Raw genomic sequence first — 12,638 nt, 5'->3', positions numbered from 1 at the left:
ATACAGCTCCTAAAGGGTGCTCCAAGGGGCACCCCCTGGCTAAAAAAAAAAAAAAAAAAAAAAAAAAGTAGAATGAAAGGGTGTCGAAAGACAAGAAGAATGAGCCCACGGAGAAAGCTGAAAGAAAGAAAGTAGGAGAGAGAAAGTGGTTTAAAGATTTCAAATCCCCCTTCAATAACAACGTTTTTCGTAAATATCTCGAGAACTAAGCATTTTTATGCCATACTACCCCAGTACTTTTTGACGTAGAATTAATAGGGGAATCGATTTATGCAAGAAAAAATATGCATTCCCATTTGAAAAAACGATGAAATTGTTAATTACGCATGCACTATTTACATTTAAAAAAATCTAAGGGCCTACAGATGTAGTGCTTTTCGAACCATTTATCTTCTTCCTTCAACATTTTTTCGTCAGAGCACTAATAACAAAGTTATACACTAATAACAAAAGTATTGGACATTATGCGCTAATTACGCACGGATTTGCTAGTAATGATTGTAATTAAACGATTAGTAGAAATTAGTGTCACAACGTATCACTTAAAAGACCGGTGCAGTTATTAATTGCCTCTTGACGTTGATGAAGACATTGATTTAAGTGCAAACAATAGTCTCGAATATGTAAAAATGTTAGTAGATTGTGAGATTTCAATTTTTCATTTTCTACTCTTCGTCCGACACGATTTAATTATGTAAAAGTATTGCAAAATTGTATTTCTGATACATCAAATTGAAGTTTAAAATTTGTTGGTTATACAAAGCTTTCATTCATAGTCTTGTTACAAAATTGTTAGCTATTAGATGCAGCGAACAATAGATTGAAGTTTATGCATTGTTCCTTTACTAATGCCGGTCAGGATATTCTGTAACGAGGGATACTAGTAATTTAATACAGTATTTAAAAATATAGCCAATGAACGCATACAATAGCGTTAGTTTGAGGAGTTTTGATTGGAGCCTGTTCGTACATTCAGTAGTTAGTTTGAAATAAATCAGACATCCATCGATTAAAATATAAATATCGAAGAATTGATAACTGATTATCGAAAATGTTAACATATTTTATTATACACCCGTATGGAAGAAGGATTTAAACGATTTGGATTCGTCACACTCCACAGTATGTACTTGTTGGAGCCATGCAACGCAGACGCTACTTTTCAGTAGAACAACTCAATAATATCTATTCTTCGAGCAACGCGCATTCATCACTATTAATCATTCGCCGCTATTGAACGTATTGAATTGAAATCACAATCCCCGTTAATTATTATCTCACTGCATTCTGCTTTTCGATCATCGATATTGTGTAGGGGATAACGTGAAAGCATCGTTTCCTGCAATAACATTATCGTTTCATTACAAAACAAAGAGGCGCTTCAAAGGGTCATGGAAAAATCGCGAGAAATTTTCTCCATGATGAAAATCAATGGAAATTATGAACACGTAATAATATTAAAGAAGATGAAAAATCTGTGAAGTGTACAAAATGGTGTAATGTCGTTAGTATAATAAAATGGTGCCAATATAAAAGATGTTAAATTCAAAATTTACCTAATTTAACAACTGTATTCAATTATTTCATCCCAACTGCACTCGACCAGGTGCTAATACTTTTTAACTGCTGATTCTTCTTCACCACTCTCACAGAACTTTTCGAAAGCTGGTCGTTCTGAACGTGGCGGAAAAATGGCAAACGTAAGGAATAAAGTGACTGAAAAACGGCGTATGCGGGTCGAGAGCGTTCTACGAAGCGAAAACATTTTACAGCGGCACGTCGAGAGACGTTTTACAGTGACAGGAACTCTTAGCTTGCGACGCGTTTCTTCTCGCGAAGAGGCCGGAAGTGGCTCTCACCATGCAGCTCCTCGTCATCCTTGCCGATCGATTTTCTCTCGTTTGAAAAATATCGTGAATTGACGGAGCTATGCCCGAGTACCAGTTCCAAATGTTCATTGTACTTGCCTGCAGCGACGAAACGTTAAAAAGATTTATCGTGGTCAAAAGAAAACCTCTTCAACCGCTATAGAACTCGTGATGCTTCTTTCCAATTACGTATCTTAAGAAAAAAAGGGATTCTGTTTCATTTTCTAAAGATTTCAAATATAAAATAATGCCAGATAACTAACAATGAATCCCTTCTTTTATTAAATCTACCCTTCACCACGCTATGATATCAATATCTCTTCTATTCAATCTCAACCCCATGTTCGCCATCCCCTTTTTCCGTTGTCATCCCTTCGAGCTCAAAGAGCGAAACAACTCGACGCGTCAAGACTTTGTCGTTCGTTCACCTCTAACCTCATAGACTTTTCTCGCCATATCCCTAAAGCCCTGACAGCGAGCGAAAGAAAAAGGAAATTGCTCTAACAAATAGAGCCGTACATTAATTCGAAGGTAAAACAAAGCGAATAGCACGGAGTGGAGATAAAGATCGCAAATACGTAGAGCGCAGGGATCGCGTAAAGCCGACTGCTCTGCACGTTCCTTAATTCCTTATCAAGCAGTAAGTGGAACTGATTAAACAGATTTTGTCGTCTGTCGCGGACGTTCAGACCCGCCGAGGGAATTAAGTTGAATTACATTTGTAGCAGTGGCCCCTGTCACCTGGAAAGGTTGCTCGTCGAAAGAAGAAAGAGAAAGATGGAACGGTGTTACGAGTGAAAGAAGCTTCACCCTCCCAAAGGAGATTAATTAAATTGTTTTTAAAGCAGCCCATTTGTGCGGACGCCCCTATGAATATTAACGCTAATTAATTAGTCGGACGAATTGGGAGAGCGCCAGTCTGTTGGCTCTGCCAGGGATTCTACATATTGAATTGGATGGTTTCTCTTTTCTTTCTTGTTTCAGAAAACAATAGGTTACAGAGAGAATTGAAGTTGGAAATTTTGAAGATACATTAAACGAAGCATGTGCATCAGATCTATCTATCTATCTCAAATTTCGCCCAAAGGCTGGCATTTTTGGTAACTTATCTGTCACCTTGTTGCCCAATGAACGCCCAATGTACGTGTGTGTATGTGTCTGTGTGACCCCTTTTAGTCGCCTCTTACGACAGGCAGGGAATACCGTGGCCGTATTCTAAGCCCCCCGAGCCACAGGGGGTGGGGACCTTTCGCGTGTATCAGATGAAGTGCACATTAAAATAAGAGGAGGATAAGAATTTTGACTGTTACACAAAATTAAAATTAGTGTTCATAAGAGATTAGATTTTACTCAAATTTGCATGTTTAAACACCGATTACATGTAGTAACGAAGAAGTACACGTTTGAAAATGAATCGAGCTCCTAGACGAAACTTTGCTATGTTTGTAGAAGGGTATCACAAAGTTTGTATTAAAATTTTTTAATAAAGTTGAAAGCTCTTAAGTATTACAACCATGTCTCGTACCAAGAGGATCGCGACTGAAGTAGACTTAGAACAGATTGCATGAAGAAGCCTAGAAAATATTTCGAATAATAACTTTTTCTATTTTTAACCATTTAAAAGACATTGCTTATTCCAGACAGCCTATACTTAAAAAGAGATGAGTCGCCTCTTACTATCAAAATTATTAGGAAGCATCATCGCCGCCCACGTGGCGGACTCACGCGAATCAATCATTCCCGAAACCTTCCAAGACCCGTAATTACACGTATCAAGATAAAAACTCATCGCGATATCGTCGAATTTAATCGGTCATTATCCATTCGTTAATAATATCGTACCTTTCGATGAATACCCGCGTTACACTCGCCATTAAACCTCTCCGCGTAATTACACCGTTTCGGTGCGGCCAGAATTCCGCTTAAACGCTCAACGAAATACCCGCAAGCGTGCCAGCGTTTGTTCCGTCACGCGAATAATACGAAAGTGTGCGTTTTCGGGAACGTTTTCCAGGCGTAGATGAGCTCCTCTCGCGATGCACCGTTTACAAGATTAAACGTGTTCTCGAATAATCTTAACCCAAGTCTTTTCCTAAACGTTATAGGCGAGAGAAGCCCATATACTCGTTGAATAATATTAGCAAACTCTGTGGTACCGGTTACCCGGACGTCTCTGTTGGTTCTCGAATAACTGCCGGATCCTCGTGGCCGGAATTTCTAAATGGCTGAGGAGAAAGAGGTGACGATACTGTCGCTTTTAACCGAGAACGGCGTAAATTTCAAAGGGTGGCTGAGTGTCTTGGTAATTAAGGAGAAGGATAATTGCAATTTACTTGGCGAGCTGGGAAAATTTCACAGTTGTTTTCAAATGAATTATAAATAAATTATAAATAAAACAGCTACCAAATAATTTACCCTGAATATTTTTACGTCTCCGAACAATCTTTCGTTCGATCGATAGTACACGTCACACATGTCAGATACTATTCACTCAGCCATGAAAATCGTAATCCTGAATTGGAGCAACCTTCTAAGCAATTCCGCTTTGTTGATCGTCGAAGCGATTTTCTCGAGCGACGATTCCCGCGACAAATGAATAATCTATCGTAAGCTATTACACGGGAACGCAATTACATTCAGCTAGGGAGATAGGTGCCGTTTGTCTCTTTCAACGAAACAGAAACACGTCGATGGTAACACGGAACCCATCTTAGGCGAAGCGAGAAAATGCTCGCGAGACGAGGCCGGATCACACGCTCCGAATTGTTTTAAATCGTTCGATGCAAGGCGTATGGACATTTTCGCTCGAAAGAGGTCGGTTTTAGAAAGGAATCCGTAGCGAACCCGTGAACCGAGAACACGGCTCTTGACTTAGCTAAGAAAACAAAGGGTGTCGGAACAGCTGCGAGATTTATGAAAGACGAGCGAACGGGGTGAACGACGCGGATCGTCGTTTTAAGAACGATTTGTTTTTACAGCGATGAAAAATTGCGCGACTGATTCCAGCATCGAGCGGTGCAGAGAAGGATAGATCGACCAGCTTCCTGAACGCGTTGTTTCGACTAAGAGTCGCTTCCAGTTTGTTAGAGAAACGAATGAATAGGAAAGAGGACGATGGAAATTTGACAAATAATTGTGGCAAGCATAAAAAGGGATAGTCGTTGCAGGATGTTTCATACAATTTTATATCTTTTTTTTTTGTATGAGAGTTCTTTGAACGCGAGGACAAAGAAGAGAATGTAATAATATGAATTTTTCAGGAAGCTTTAAAAATACACACATTTTTTTTATACCGTGTTCAATTATTGTCACCGAATAAAATAGTTGCGCGTGGGTGTAGACAAATGGACGGAGGAAGTAATATTGTTGGTAAATTTAATTCTGTTCAACGATGGAAATATGAAAAAATTTCAGGAGATTCGAGAAATCCAAAACAACCGTATCTGCCATCACAAACATTTATCCAAAATCTTATGAATTACAATATCAAATGTCCTGCATAATTTTCGACTGAAAAATGAAATGAAATATATTTTTATTGCTCACGCGGATCGCATAGATTTCCTGTTCTTTATACCCCGTGCATTATTTTACATATCACTGAATGTTGAAAGGAGAGTAAGAATGGGTGAATAAATATACTATATCGGAATTCAATGTGTGTTCGTTGCTTTGGTTGAAGAAAAACGAGAAACGCTATCATAAGTCATGGCGTAGATGAAACTTTGGAAATCGTCCAGGAAGAGGCATGCACACACCCGCATCCCAGCACATACGATTCTGGGATAAGGAATAATAATGCGATAAGGGAAACGAGCATCGCGGTGGAACGATTTTTCATCGAGAGATTAAATGGATTAGGTCTTTCCAAGTGACGCTTCTTAAGGATTTATGTCTCTTTACCGAGCTCGTTTCCCGATTCGAACACGATTCACACCTTCAACATCGCTGAATTTATAACCATCCATGTGTTAGTTTTTGTCAATTCAACGACTGTCAATTACCTACTTTAAAAATGAGTTATTTTTATCTGACACGAGATGCAAAGGACCTTGTATGGTTAAAAGGCGTTAATAATGGTTTTCCAACAGAGAAGATGCGTAGAATTCCGCTAAATATCAGCCTGCGCGCTGTTCGTTACGGCTTTGTGCATATCTCTAAGTGGATCGCAGTAGTGGCCGAGTGTGGGTGGGCAAAGTACGTTGGAAATACGTGTACCAACGGGCAAATTGCTTATTGCGGTGCCGCGGTAATATGTAATTTTCCGCTATGACGGCTCAAACGATCTGTCTGCACCGGCATTATGACTGACACTCAGTGTTGCTTTTAGTTAACGCCAAGGATTTCCCAGAAATTCCGAAGGAAATCTGTCGCTAAATGTTTTTATTTTACAAGATAGCATTCTATCAAACTATAAACCATCGTTTGAACGCGTTAAATAAAATTTTATTACTCTGTAATTAATTTGTAATCTGATGCAGAAATAGAAGGTTTAGAGACAATAAACAAATGGTAAACGGATTAACAAGTAAATCCGCGAGTCATGCTGAAATATGCAAACTGGTGTAAACATTCGACAGGACAATTCAACTGGAATATCGTCGAATTCCCGTGGAATAATTGAACTGTGTAATCGGCGCGATGCACCGCGTGCAATTAAAGTTCAATGCGTACTATCATACGCAGAATTTCTATATCGATGAATCATTCTGTAGAGAAATGAAATAGCGATCGTCGCGTACGATGGTGTAAAGTTTTAAGTACGTGGATCGTTTTTATGGATTTAAGACGAGAAAGAAAAGCGAGACACAGCTGCATAAGCATTAACAGAGTCTCCTTTGTTCTGATCTCTGCTCTCAAGTCGAGAACTCGCCAATTAAGTCTATCAATGAAAGAAACTGGCAGTCTTGCGGTTCATAATGAATCAGTATATCGTGAAAGTGATGTCTGGACTTTTGTAAATCTTGTATTGATTTTGTTTCAGTATTCCAGTGCAATTACAGTGATCGTATTATCGCATATTGATTAGAAATTTAGTAATTCATTTTGATGAATATTCGAAAATTTAATCAGAAAAGTGTAAGAAATCCTACGAATAAATAGGTCAGAGCAAATGAAAATTATTCTACATTAGTATGAGTTAGTTTGATACGGTTCAGAATGTTATCATACTCTCAAGAGAATGCACAATGCCGCGAATAACAGAGACTAAGTGAATGTTCTCCTTCGCAAAGGCAAAGGGATGCGTTTACCAACAATTCCTATCTGTCGGAGATGGTTAATCCACGAAAAGGAAATCAGCCACGGTGCACAGAGAGCTGCGATATTACATGAGAAATTTCCATGTGGAATCTCCTCGACGATACGTGAAACGAAGGGCGGAAAGTGCACGCGTGTTCCTCAGAGGCTCACGTTTCTAAGGGAAACGTAAAGGCACGTATCTATGCTCGTATCGCACTGTATTTCTACATTTTGCGACAGACTAAACTGCCTACGTGTGTCTACCTCGAGGTGCTTATGACACTGTGACAAGAAGATAGTACGCCGCCTGTGGCAAGTAGCAATATTAATTGAAAGCAACTTCCATGCTAAGAAACAGAAGTAATAAGCCAGAAGACAAATAGAGAAATTACATAATATAATTTCTCTTTCTCTTTTATATTTCAAGTGCTCATTCAGCAAACAGAATGTAGAAATTTCCAAAAATATTTCATAATCATTCAAGAGCAATTCTCTTGATTTCCCGGGAATAGTGCCACGATTTATCGTACAAAATGCCATGAGTTTTCCGCAAATACCGCCCGATTACAAGGATGGTTGGCATCCATCGAGCTGGTAATCCAAAATTCAGTTCGCGTCGGATCAATTATTCCTAACGAGAAATTATTAGCTACAATTTCCAATTGAGCCATTGATCTCATCGCCTATGAACAACGATAAAAATCCTTCTGTTTCAACTCAAATATTTGAATAAAAAGACGGTCTAGTGTCTTCAAAAATAGATGCTCGAAAGAGAAAGAAATAATTTATAACGAGCAGACAAGTATTCCGTTTCGAGAAGGAGGAACAAAGTTGAGCTCTTTAAAAATATGAAGTGCCGCGAAACATTATGTAAATATTCGTGGCATAACATGAATACCGGTTGCATAAATGGGTCAAGTGTTCTAAAGAGGTTCAAAGGGTAAAAGAAAGACGAACCATCCCCTGGTGGGAAAAAATCAATGGACAGAACCTTAACAAACATTCGAAAAAAAGAGCTTGAGTATTTTTGCACAGCTTTGCGGTGTTTTCCGACCCAAAGGATAGTTAATTTCAATTTAAAACTTAATTGCGAACAGATCTCTTTGAAGGCACGTTTATCGGAACAAACAACCTTTCTTGATCGGTGAAAGAAATAAAAACGCGAGGCATGTAAGCATTTGATAGTATTTGTACGTAAAAGGTTTTTGCGGAAGCGAGTGTACGAATGAAAAATGAAGAGAAATGAAAATAACCGTAATTTTCGTCTTCATTTAAAAATATGAACCCATTTCCTTATATAATATCTTATTTCAAAAGGAAGAAAGGATCCTTTTATTTGTAACGTCGCTTTCATTTTCCTGTTCGTTTAACGAGCAGGATAAATAAGAAATTAGAGACAGATTAAGAAACGTGGGTGGAAAAAAATGAGAAATACAGAAACCAGAAAAAAGTAGGAAACGGAGAAATAATTAGAATATAAAGAAAAGGAGAAAAGCTGCAAGTAAATGAAGTTAATAAAGAAAGAGAAAAGAAAAATGAAAGCAAGTCCTAGAAATAAAGAAAAACCAGAATAGAAATAAACGCAAATAAGAGCAAGAAAGATAAAGCAATTTCAAAGAAGAAAAGTTTAAAAAAAGATAATGGAAAAGAATCAAGAAAAGGGAACGGACCAAAACGATAGTATAAAAGAAAACAGAGGAAAGGGAAGTTAAACACGGAAAAACAGGAAGGGCGTATAAAGAGGCAAAGTGAACAAGAAAAAGAAATATTCAAAAGAGAAAGAAGAGTAAAAATCAAGATGAGGAAGATTTCACGCGAGAAACCGAGATGGATATAACGATCTCTTGAAAAAGGCCATTCCTGATGAACTTTATGGCACGAGTGCAATAGAAGCAAACGACCATCGAGCGTTAAGATCGACGTGCATCGAGACGACACCTCGTAACGTATTGAACTCTATCGATCGAACCAGACATCGACAAAGGGATTTGAAGTGCGCTTATCTTGCTTCGGAAATCTACTTGTGAAATCCAGAACGAAATACGAGCTATCAGAAAAACTCCAAGAATTCATTTACAATAACAAAAAAAAAGGAATAGTTACTTATTCTAAAGGAATCATTAGATATATATGTATTGTTAATCATTATTTCAAATATTAATAAAGTGGTTTGAGAATATTTTCTTTCGTTTTTTATATTTTACCTATCGAAACTTTTCTATTTCTCCACTTTCAAACCCTTCGAAATCGTTGCTCATTTTCGGTCGACAGAGATAATATTGTGCGTCTCTCAAATAACACGAGCAAAATGGATGTTTCTGTATTTCCAATGGCAAACGTCAGTGTTTTCTTTCCACGTGTTTTATCCTCGACTCCTTCCTTCTGAAATTATTATTCCTCCAAATATAATTCAAAAAATATTGGAAACTGCCTCGAGTACGGAAGTTCGTTTCAATTTATTTGGTCAGGATTTTTCGCTAATTGCAAATTCGTTTTTCAACGAGACAAATTCGATGGGTTGCGTGCAAATGCAATTGTAGAGAGATTGAAGGATTTAATGTCGAATCAGTAGGAATAGTATTGCGGCGTGGGACGCGAATATCTGTATAAAGGGGTGGAATATGAAAGTAATGAACGAACAAGTTCGCGTTAATAGCGTGGAAGATTGATTTATGGGTCGTTATATTTATCACGCATACTCAGCAAGCGTGTTATCTCGTTAAAAGTATGTCACTGTTTCTCGTGTCACTAAAGTGATTGATTGTACTATAAAAAGTGTTGAGGTAACTATACTTCAATGAATACAGTTGCCTAACTAAATATTAAGTCTGTACAAAGAACGCTATTATTTTCTGTGAAAAATGAAAGTTCGTCATGAAAACAATTTTCCTTCCTTTCGAGTATCTTTACCATCTTTAAATATAGAAACGTTCAAGATTCTTACCATTTTAAAGAATACAGTAAACTGTCGATTTAAAAGCGTTCTCTGTATCGTGATGGGAAAAGGAGTTTGAAAAATTATTTGAATTATGTTAAGAGGATGAGATTTATAAATGACACGTTTCATTGAAATAGCTCGACTAAAAAGATTCACTCGTCTTTAATAAGCAGACAGAGATTAAGTGTGCAGCAATTAAGTGGAACTACTGTCAGGAACAAATATAAGAAAGCTCGAGCGAAGAGCTTTCGAGTGCTTTTACGTGTACAAGTGATGTCCCTTGGTGAAACATGTCCTGCTGTAAGAAATGAATTGTCACTTTCATTCCGAATGAAAAGAATCTCGTGACTCCGGGATAAGCTTTTTCCTTGCTCAGAGACTGTACGTTATACGCTCTCAGCATTCATTTATAATACAACAGCGTTATATTATAATACAAATGCGATTTCTATGTACCTTTGTATCCAATTTGACTGTGATCTTATTATACAACACGTGAGGAACCTCTATTATCCTCGACTATTTTCGACAATTTTGAAACTGTGTTCAAATTTATTTTTATTTTTGTGCAACGAACAAGCAACAAGGTCCACCGTTACCCCGTGCATCGTTAGCCTAATTGCGCCTCTAATTAATTATTCCCAATAAGCGCGACAAGTTTTGGAAAACGTGTTCGAGCGAACGAACACGGTCGAGTATTTATAAAACGTTTAAATTGGACACCACGCGCGTGTTTGGTTGTTCATGAAAGAAATTGTAACAGTGGAGGACGAACTTGTCATTTTTGGAACTTTCTAATTGAGGATAAAGTAAATTTAGAATATTATAAATTATAATAGTGCATTCTTGTAAAACGTTTTCGCAAATTTTAATCGAATCAAATCATTCGAGTAGATACATATTTATTTAACGTCTGCAGAACAAACTTAAAAAATTTGTAACACCTTTGCCACGCTCAATGGGATAAGAACGATAGAATAAAATTGAAATAATTAATTAATTAAAACTCACATGCTCGAAGCAGGCTCGGCTCACAGTACACAAACCTCGACCGAAACGTTTGAAGAACTGGAAACGACTGAGTTCCGGCCGTGCGTCGAGCGCGTGAATTGTAAACATATACTGACGTGTCTCGTTTGACGAACAATAGGTCGATCTATTATCATGCTTAATCTACAAAAAATTTTAACTGTTCTGCAGATCTCCGTTTAAACTAACGTGTAATTAACTAAAATATTCTGTACATAATAAAAATTTGTTAGCAAATATTGAATAATTAAAATTGTCAGCAATTTGTACTTCTAATTCATTTTAAATACCAAACTGCTGACACATTCAATGATGTAACTATAGTTCAAAATAAATAAATTGTGTTTTAAAATTCTGAGTAATATTGAAATATTTAAATGAATGAAACATCGATGTTTCTGTTTAAATATAAATTACTTTTTACTTTTGTTGCATCGATCAAATGCATAAGATAAACATTAGTATACCCAGAACGAGTAACTTGAAATATATGCTTCATATTTCATACATGCAAATATGTGTACGTATATAAATCGATCAACTGGGAATTTCAAAATACAGAACACTGATATCTATACATTTCGAAATTATACAAAGCTTTTTGATATAACCGCAACTGCGATACGCCCCCATTAATCCTTAATTTTACTGTGATATTAAACCACGTATAAATACAGAATAATTTATTTGCACTCATTCGTTAGTTGACCCGAAGCAAGCAGATTAATTTTCTCTAAAATTATTTTGAATTTATATTAAAAATTTGAAAGTTCCCAAGTCCACTCAAAATTAGGGTAGTAAAAGATGCTGACTTTACCCTATAACACTGAATTCCTTAAATAATCACGAACAGACCAGTGCATCTAAATCATTCACGAAGCGAAAAAGCAGTTTTACCTTCGACTGACAATGAGCGAAAAACAAATGAAAATAAAGCTGGTAAAAATTCGCCTACAGGGCGAACTCGATCGAAATCGTGACTCCGCCCTTTGTTTCCTCGCGATTCATTGCGAGGTTGAAAAAAAGATATTCGTTAAAAATTATTACCAAGGACATTGGCCCTCAGCGACCACTTCTCCTCTTCCATTTTCTATTTTGTTCTTATTTTCAGGCTCCGCCTTTTGCTAATAATTGCCAACCTCGTTATCTGCACACGAGAAACTGCAGGCATCCGTTTCGCACGCGAACAAAACTGGTCCGTCGGTATCTTCTTTGCGCCAGCCGATGCAAAGAGAGGAAGACTAGTCGCGCATCCTCCTGCTAGTTCCACCCTAATAAATGCACCCTCTAATTAAGATTTTACCGATTAAACTTTTCAACTCCGCGCACGAGCGAGTGGATCATGAACCTTGTTTCTTTCGACGTTCATTGAGATTAAGAATGAGATTCTATAAGAAACTTTTCTTCATTGAGTTTGTGAGGACATAAACATATCGTTTCATTGAACCTTTAACTTCAATTGAACAGGCTATACCAATTAGCAAACTATTATTGCTAAAGAGAGTTTTAATAACTGCAGTTGAAAAATTATTCAAAGTTCCAAGGGATTATTCTACACGATA

General features: G+C 37.2%; 1 protein-coding gene and 1 long non-coding RNA gene across 15 annotated transcripts in view; both read right to left on the bottom strand.

Moving 5' to 3' along the window:
* The window catches only part of LOC117600737 (uncharacterized), a 225,489-nt gene that overhangs the window by 66,234 nt on the left and 146,617 nt on the right, over positions 1 to 12,638 (bottom strand). The window lies entirely within an intron of this gene.
* LOC143306140 (uncharacterized) lies at positions 41 to 11,052 on the bottom strand. Its single transcript, XR_013063572.1, has 2 exons — positions 1,557 to 11,052; positions 41 to 1,339 (listed from the first exon to the last, which is right to left on the bottom strand). It is a non-coding gene; the product is annotated as an uncharacterized LOC143306140 (long non-coding RNA).

Source organism: Osmia lignaria, chromosome 16, assembly GCF_051020975.1.
Source record: "Osmia lignaria lignaria isolate PbOS001 chromosome 16, iyOsmLign1, whole genome shotgun sequence".
Classification (NCBI taxonomy): Eukaryota; Metazoa; Arthropoda; class Insecta; order Hymenoptera; family Megachilidae; genus Osmia; species Osmia lignaria.
The sequence above is the reverse complement of the archived record's forward strand: the minus strand, read 5'-3'. Positions and strand labels throughout refer to the sequence as shown.